We start from the raw sequence: 9,554 nt of genomic DNA, 5'->3' as shown, positions 1-9,554 counted from the left end.
GGTCCAGTAGTTTAGTCTGAATCGCTCTACACACACACACACACACACACACACACACACACACACACACGCACGCACATACACCACGACCCTCGTTTCGATTCCCCCTCGATGTTAAAATATTTAGTCAAAACTTGACTAAATATAAAAAGCATTATTTATAAAATAATGTAAGAAACTTGAGTATGCGGTTTCAGACTGTTTCAGACTATTTCATCAGAATATCAACTGAATAAATTAGTATAATTGAAAGAAAAAATATTCAAGCGTATATAACTGGTTTCAATTAAGTTTTCTTTACAGATTTTCTCTATCTATGTAATGTGGGACATGTGAATTTGGCGAGAAAAAAACACAAAAAACATTGGGCAAAAGACATTCTTCAGTTATACTTCATGTTCTCAGCGGTAGACTCTAGCTTTCTTTACACAAAAGAAGTACTGCAATCAGAATGCACTGTTATGCCCCGAACAGATTTGAACGGTTTTAACGAAATCTTCCTTCCCGTGAAATCCCAGATCGACCTGTGGCAATTGGCAAGATTGTCAAATGCGTTATGAATCATGATGACTACCCGAATCTCTTGATGTCTTTACTATCATATTGCCAAGTCGTGAATGATATAATGATCATAATAAGATTGATCGTGATATATCAGTTTAAACGGTTATACTGCAAAACATGACTCCACCAAGATAACACACACAAAATAATAACAGCAAAACAATAAACTGAAGACTTAACGCCTAAAATTATACACAAATAAACCAAACAGCAGCTTGGTGTCATCGTTCATTTTCACTGTTGTGTTTGTTTGTTTGTTTGTCTGTCTGTTTCTTTGTTTGCGCGCGCACACACACACACACACACACACACACACACACACACACACACACACACACACACACAAACACACACACACATACACACACACATATATATATATATATACACACACACACACAATCACACAAAAAACCCACACAATCACACACATACACACAAACACACACACACACACACACACACACACGCACACACACACAGACACACACACACACACACCTGAGCTGCTGGATTACATGTATATATACCAACAATCTTTAGTAAGATCATCACAAAACACAAAATACATGCGGGGAAAACAGCACTAGAAATGAAATGCCTTACTCTGTAAATGAAAAGAAGACAAAGACTACAGTAATACTGTGAACAGTGACCATCAATACTCCTCCTAAAAAGATAGCGGGTCTGACATTCCTTTCCCTGTAAACCATGTCGTAAACCGATACCAATCTGTCTTGGCTTTTGCAGCGGATCAAAGCATTCTTCAACTGGAGTGTTTTACTGGGTGACCCCCCCCCCAAAAAAAAAAAAGAATGCCACCGGAGCACCCTCAAAGACGCTAATAACTCACACATGCGCTCAACGAATTACATCATTATTGATGTACATTAGCTTGAGATGTGGGATGATAATTCCGAACAGTTCCAAGTATGCAGGTCAAGTTGTTTGATTGTTACGCTTAAAAAAAAAATCAAATTCGGACATTGCTTCAAAAGTAGGAGGTTTGACACTGAGCAGTAGCCACACTCATCCGACATGAACCCCCGAGACTCCCTATAATTGCTATTTCAACCAAAGGGCTAAAATCGAGTTAGTGTGGCTACCACTCGGTGCCAAATCTCTTTCTTTTGAGTCAATCCCCGAATGCGGATTTTTTTCGAAAGGGCATAACAGTCAGATCAATTAACGTGCAAGGACTGGACAGATAATTGTTCAATAAGCCAACATTCCATTTCTTTACCTTTCTTTTTTTCCGTGACCATTCAGACGGCAAAGAAGGTGTCTTTTATGTTTCTGTTCAAGCGTTACAGAAGTAACATAGTTTGACTTTTCAAATGTCTGATAATGAATAATTAAACCGACATGAAAGTATTCACCGCTTTAAAAGCTTAAAGCAAATTAGCACCTACTGCGTTGCTGGTCGCCTTCCTTGCGACACGCTATTACTTTTACAATGTTTGGCGTGTCTGCTTCAGAAAATAACGCGATTTTGCAACAGTAACGGATACCACCCCGTTTTCACCTTGACACAAGCATAGCACAAAAGGCAACCGGCATTTGCATAACCAGCGGGTTCGTGTGCGCGAAAGAGTGCAATCGACACAGCCAGTGGCTGCCACACACACACGCTCGCAAGCCCAGGGACATTCATAAAAAATCTATTGATATTTCGGCACAGAACAGGACAATACTTGCTCTGCGACTTTATCACACAAACAGCAGCAACGAAGATCGGACCCGGAAGTGACAAAAAAGGAATTGCGCCTTTGCTGCGAAGCTGTGTGTTGTGGCTGGGGAAACAAAACAATTTCTCTATCATGTTTGTTTACTTAGTGGTAATTTCCGTGTCAGATTCCTGCTGTTGTTCTGCCGAGGAGTTCACCAGTTGTCAGTCAAAAGTATGTTCAACCAGTGAAGAGACTACTGCAATCACTTGACCGACAATCATGGCAGTCTGCGAGAAAGTCAAAGCGTCCTTCACAACCCGGACGAATGAAGAATGCCCGTATCTGCTTCTTGTAATCGGACAGAGAACGAAGGATTGATGTCTGCAGCGTGATTTTGTTCGAAAATTTGTCTTTTGGGTTTTAATGGATTTTTGTCTCATGGCTTCCGTATTTTTCTCATTACTGAACTAGCAAGCTCGGACACGCATAAAGACCACATTTAAAAAGGCATGCTCCTTGACGTTTGGCCAACTTAAAATGTCGCGTCTGCAGATTGATCATCGCACTGTGATCCCCAAAGCATTTGCGTTCACATACTGCTGTCCGTGTCCGAGCTGGACATAGTAGGGGTCGAGATTTCTGACCACTGGGAGCAGATAGCCGTGGGCCTGCCGGACTTGATGCAGATCTGGACAGACACATAGAACTGAACTTGCATCTCATAATAACAGACAACGGTTGTAAATGATACTGCTCTTTGGTACAGAAACAGCGCTAAACATGCGTTGCACATATCTTTACTAGTGTATTCTCACTTTCGGCGTACGTTGTTTTTCTTCCTATTCATCCTCATGCTGTCCACAACACTGATTTGTGTATAATCTTCAAAAAAGGAACACTAGAGAGAACAAAGTAGTTTGAAATGATGAATTTAATGACACTGTCTATTCGATTCGGGTCATAATCTTAGATATTGCGAGGCTTTTACGTGAGATGATCTATTCACCAAATTGAAAACATACCCCCCCCCCCCAAAAAAAAATAAAAAAAAAAGCAACAACAACAAAAACAACAAGTCGCGTGAAGCGATATATATAAAAACAATTAGTCAAGATCAACACCACAAACCAATCATCGCCGAAACTACATTCAGATAGTCTCGGCTAACCATACCGAAGACCGAGACGGGTCACGCTCGCCGCGAGCACGCGTCCGTAGTACTTTCTAAACCTATTTTCTTTCATTCTGAGCATATTTTTAGAGTAAACATGACACATCTATATATTTTTGAATTCAGGAGAAGATGCGAAATACAATGTAATACATTTTAAATCTGTTTGCGAAAAATCGATTTTAATGACAACTGTAATGAGCAAATTAATTAATTAATGTTTAAGCCTCCAAGCTGACATGCAATACTAAAGTCAAAGCTTCGTCGAAGATTACTTGACCAAAATTTCAACCAATTTTGTGGAAAAATGAGATCGTGACAGTGCTGCCTCAACTTTTACAAAAAGCCGGATATGACGTGATCAAAGACATTTATCAAAAAAATGAAAAATTCATCTGATGATATCATACCCAGGAACTCTCATATAAAGTTTCATGAAGATCGGTCCAGTAGTTTCTCTGAATCGCTCTATACACACACACATACACACACACACACACACACACATACACCACAACCCTCATCTCGATTCCCCGTCTATGTTAAAACATTTAGTCAAAACTTGACTAAATGTAACAAAAAAAGAGTTTGTACTACTGTCTGTACCGAGACGGAATATTTCATGGCATGATTTTTTTTAAAAGCCTCCGGTACTGATTTATCAAAAGATTCCAATTTTGAACAGGAAGGAGTCCGAATGTTGTTTAATATGTTGCCAGCCAGGCGGAGGGGATGCTCTTGTCCCACATAAAAACCTAGGCAGATCTGATATGGTGACTGATTACTCTTTTCTCGTGAAGGACTGTCTGACTGTGTGAACAAAATAAAGATCGCAAACATGACCACTTTTTGTTCCCGTTTTCAGGGGACATAGGTCTAAAACAGACATGTGTCATGCTTTGCTGGAGACTCGTGTACTATTTTAGTAATTTCCCTTGCAAGACATTCAAAATTTGTCGTTTTTGAAGTTAAAAAAAGAACTAACTAACCAATTGGAAGCCAGCTATTTCTTGCGTTGGACTAATAATGACAACCAAAATCATAATGCATCCAAAGACCAGATGTAAATCTACACATAACATTGAGGCAGAAGAGCATCAGGGTGTCTTTTACTAAAGTACACATTAACCCCAGAATCTACAGTCGACCTACCGACATCCATTGCGGCTTGAGGATCGCGGTGAACATCAACATCCTGTCCAGCGGCACCTCCACCTTGGCCATTGTTTGCCGCAACATGGCGTTGAATATTGTAGCCTGCGTCATCCGCTACGCTAAGCCTGTGGGCCATGCTGTTTTACAGGCAGAGGTCAAAAGTGGGCCATTGTTAGTAAAAGAGGTCTGGCTGCTTCCTGCACAAAATGACAATTTTCTATTAAAACGCAGATTAACACAGTTTTCAGTTACAAAATGTTTCAGCAACACATTTTCAGTCTGCACAGTATGCAGCTAGACGCCGGTGTTTTCGGAGTGGAAGTGTATGTGCAAGTGCAAGTGAAAATACTGTCCACACAAACCAAACATCTGCGTGCAGAATAGGACTTTTTCATGAATGCAATTCTCTAGTGAAACCAGGGTTTATTTGTGGAATTACCTCAACAACAAAAATGCCACTCTGGACAGGAAGCAGCCAGGCGGTTGATGTTTGGTATATGTGCAAGTGGAGGAATGCTTTTCTCACATGTGACACCCTTGATGGGATCTGTGGTGGTGAATATGACCACTTGCACGAGTTCCTCTAAATGATTCAATATAACCTTAGCATGCTAACAGTAAAAGCCTAAATCACTGTCACGTCAATTCACAAATATCATAGCCTATGGTGTCAGCTTCATGATGTCATGGCAGTGAAGCGATAGTACTGACTTCCACTGAAATATGTTGCTATAGAATGTTTGTGCTTGATAAATTCAAGTTCCTGGCTCCTGCAAGCAAATACATTCTTGTTCCTTGTTACATAGGAGACAAGTCATGTGCATGTGGCACGGGTGTGCCAAGGATTTATACGACCATTGTGTTCATGGAATGAGACGTACACAGGAAAACAAAACATGTTTCATATATGTGTTGTCAGTTCGGCTTGAAGCAACTTCGGTCCTCTTCTACTCGTTGTTAGAAATTCACCGAACAATTGAAGTGTTTTTGTCATGTTGCAATTTCGTCAGTTCCTGTGAGGTGTGTGTGGTTGCAAACAAGTGAATGCTTCAAATGACTCCTTCGTTCGTCTTCTGTGCATGCTGTGAAAACATCAATGCAAAGTTAACTTGCGTCTCGAGAGGTTAGTAAATGCTTTTTCTTTCGTGCAAATGTTGGGCCGATTCAATGACATTTCAAAACATTCAAGGCTGAATTTACAATAACCGTCAGTCACAGAGAGAGAGAGAGAGAGAGAGAGAGAGAGAGAGAGAGAGAGAGAGAGAGAGAGAGAGAGAGAGAGAGAGGGTGGAGAGAGAGAGAGAGAGAGAGAGAGAGAGAGAGAGAGAGAGAGAGAGAGAGAGAGAGAGAGAGAGAGAGAGAGAGAGCGTCAAATACACAACGATATGACCAGAACTAGGGGCGTTCCGTTTTTGTTTCGTTCTGACAGAAGCGTCTGCTGATGAGAAAGTGTTCTTTGAAGTTGGTGTCTGCAACGACATGCATATACACATTGCTGAAATTTACTGATCTGAACTGACAATACTACTCTTGTCTTTTCCCAGATGAGCGTTGATTCGTTCTGATTTGCAACAAAGATTTTCTTGCTGTTGTTACTCGTTTTCTGCACCAGTGCTTCTTTTCTGATCACTGTTTCACCCATTACTTGCCGCATATATGGTTTGTGTGTCAAAACACGACAAGAAAGTTAGAAAATAATTTACTAAATAAACAGACACAGATACACAAAAAAGGAATTAGAACATTAGTAAAGCGTGTGATCTACACAGGAACATAAACAAAGTTATTCACTCACATGAAAGGATCAGCTGTGCAGTGCACATCAAGTTTCCGGGAGATCCCGCCCACTACGTAGCGTAGCGTTGTAGTATATTGGGAGTTTTCTTGATCAATGCGCCTTTGCTGCATGCTAAACTTCGCTCGCACACTCTCACACAGAACTGGTCAGACGGGTTTATCGGTTGCCCCGTATTTCTGGCACTGTGACATTGATCTGTTACCCCCGGAGGATGCATGCAATTGTTAATGATGTGGGTCTTGATTCGTTTGAAAGATGATTGCATTTCCACCGTGTGGGTTGTTTTTGACTTTGACCTAGTATTAGTATTTTCATAAAACTCGATAAACCATACAGTACGCAGTGTTCCCAGACTGAGAAAACGATTGGTCAAGCTTAAATTGACTATGTGCATATAGGTCTAACTGCTTCTCCGCTTAGCAGTACAAAAATTATGGTCAGAAGACCGCCCGTATATTTCAAAACTATCGATCGGCTAACCGGCCAGGGGTCAAACCAATACATCAGATCAAAACAAAGATGCGTCCGTGCCCGAAGACTGAGAGAAAAGAACAACACTGACCATACTTTACGCAAACACACAGGCTGACCACAACAAAATGCTGATAACTCCATGAAATTAGCCAGAGATGTGAGATGATAATGTCACAAAGTTTCAAATATGTATGTCGTGGTTTTATTCGTACGCATTTTAAAGAATATTTTTTTGAAATTCGGAGAATGCCTCAAAAGTAGGTTTCACACTGAGGAGAGGCCACACTCATCCGTGTGTATCCCTCCATACTCCCTGTACTTGCTGTTTCAACTCATCTATTGTCTGAAGATGTTTTTTTTTAATGCAAGACCATTCAGAATAAACAACAAAGAAATATTTGGAGGGCTAAAATCGTTTTAGTGTGGCTACCACTCACGGCGAAACCTCGATCTTTTAAGTCAATTCCCGTATTTGAAAAATATTCTTTAAAAAGCATAAACATCAAACCATTTGACCTAAATGACATTATCATCCGAGATTTAAAACCAATGTACACCAATGATAAAGTACTCTGCTGAAACAAATGAGTTATTAGCATTTTACTGGGTGGCATTTATGTGTAGGTCACCCTGTTTTTTTCAAACTGTACTTCAACAAATCAGCGTTTGAACAATGTACCTGCACAGAGAAAAAAAAACCTGCAAAGAACGTAAAAACAAAAACAACAAGTACCCTCAAAGTGTACAAACCCACTGGAACCCCCCACTCATCCTTAGACAGCCTTATCTTCCGCATCCCCTTGATCCACACAAATAACGTCTATGGCGAACGTGCCTTTACTGTTTCTGCCCGGCCCCGCCCGTTTGGAACAGCATCCTACAATACGTGTAGGCCTACGTCATTCCAAATCAATATGGTTCTTCAAATCTCCGCTAATAACCTACCTTTTTAAACAACACTTCAACGTAGTCCATCCAAACTGTTGCCTGAATCACCTCCTACCCCCCTAATATTTACTGTAATAACTGGGTTGTATCATATTCGTGTGCGTGTAAGTGGTAAGTAAGAGAGAGAGTGTGTGTGTGTGTGTGTGTGTGTGTGTGTGTGTGTGTGTGTGTGAGTGAGTGTGTATGGGTGTGTGTGCGTGCGTGCGTGCGTGCGTGCGCGCGCGTGTGTTTGTGTGGTTGTGTGTGATTGGGTGTGTGTGTGTGGGGGGGTCCGTTTTGTTATTGTACATCGCCGTGAACTTTGGGGGAAAAGGGCGATTAATAAATGTTCATTATTATTATTAACCCTAATGACACTTATTAACCTTTAAATTGCAGCTTATCAACAATGGTCGCTGAGCATCCGTGCTTTTCAGCAACTGAAAGCGCGTAGAACAACACACCTATAAAGAATGCTACATGGCTCGCTGTGTAATACCAGATTTTCAAGAATTACTTTGTCTAAATAATGAAAAGCGAGCTTCCTTCATTGTTAGGTAAATGTTGTATGCGTTGTATATTCCAACCATTTTCTCCAAACCAAATTCACTTAAATACAAAAAACTGTTTGTATCAAGAAATAAGAAATTGTTGACGAAACTCTTGGAATTTATAAAATTAATTAGTAGCAATATTTCATAGTGCTGGGATTTGTTAACCGTATTTTCGTTTTGTGTCCCCCATTGCCAAGAATCAATGTGTGTGTGTGTGTTTGCATTTTCTGTACTATAATATTTTGTGTTCACTGTTTGTGTACTTTTGTTTTCCAAATATTTTTTTCATTTTTTCTTTTCTTATCTTCTATTTTTCTTTTTGTTTGATCACTTGGTACTTTGTGCATTTTTGAATTTGCGAATATTGTTTATAATGCCCCTGGGTAATGAACAATAAAAACTTGACTTGACTTGACTTGACCTTGGAGGGCTCGAGATTGTATGAAAACCTTGAACCTCGAATTTCCTCGAACTACACTTCTTCATCTCGAGATAAATTGCATGAGTGTTCCAATTGTCTATTTGCAGCTATGCGTGTCCCGAAACAAAGGGAAATATAACACAGCGATAGCCGCAGCACCAACAACACCGTACCACCACCACAACCACCACCACCACCACCACCAACAACAACAACAACAACAACAACACAACAACAACAACAACAACAACAACAGAAACCCACCATCACGAGAAAAAAAAGAACAACTACAACAACAGCTGCAGCAATAACAACAACAAATTGGCTTTGCTTACGTCAATAAGGATGTGCAGGATACCCCGCCCCCGCAAAAGGCAACAGTTGTCTGGAGTTTCGCCCGAACAGCCAAATGCGCTAATTTTAACTTTGCTAGAGTTGTCGGACGGGTTTTTCGTTCTTTGCGGTTTGTCGAGCTGGAGAAGCACATGGGCAGAGGGTGTTTCCCTAAACACGCGCCATGAGAGACACACCCAAAAAGAATGTGAGGCCGGTTATCGTTTAACACATTTTCTGCTTCAATTTAAAACACCCACTTGAAACTTGAGTGTTATCAGTTCATGAACGGATTTTTCAGAAGTTTGTTTTGTCTTTTTTCTTCCTTAACTGCCTGTCGCATAATAAGGTTGTATGTAAACAGAACATGCGGGAAAACAGAGTCTTCAAATGGGGGATGGCTGTAAGATGGGGGGCGTGGAATGAGGCTAGAGGGAGTATGTGGAGACTGGATAAAATGGGGTATAATGTATTGTTGGGACACTTG

General features: G+C 40.6%; 1 long non-coding RNA gene across 1 annotated transcript; it reads right to left on the bottom strand.

The window, feature by feature from the left end:
• Nucleotides 1-1,076: 1,076 nt before the first annotated feature.
• On the bottom strand, nt 1,077-6,445 carry LOC138960875 (uncharacterized). The gene is made up of 3 exons (XR_011454088.1): nt 6,356-6,445; nt 4,558-4,757; nt 1,077-2,922 (listed from the first exon to the last, which is right to left on the bottom strand). It is a non-coding gene; the product is annotated as an uncharacterized lncRNA (long non-coding RNA).
• Between the last annotated feature and the right edge of the window lie 3,109 nt (nt 6,446-9,554).

This window comes from Littorina saxatilis, linkage group LG3 (assembly GCF_037325665.1).
Source record: "Littorina saxatilis isolate snail1 linkage group LG3, US_GU_Lsax_2.0, whole genome shotgun sequence".
Lineage (NCBI taxonomy): Eukaryota > Metazoa > Mollusca > Gastropoda > Littorinimorpha > Littorinidae > Littorina > Littorina saxatilis.
The sequence above is the reverse complement of the archived record's forward strand: the minus strand, read 5'-3'. Positions and strand labels throughout refer to the sequence as shown.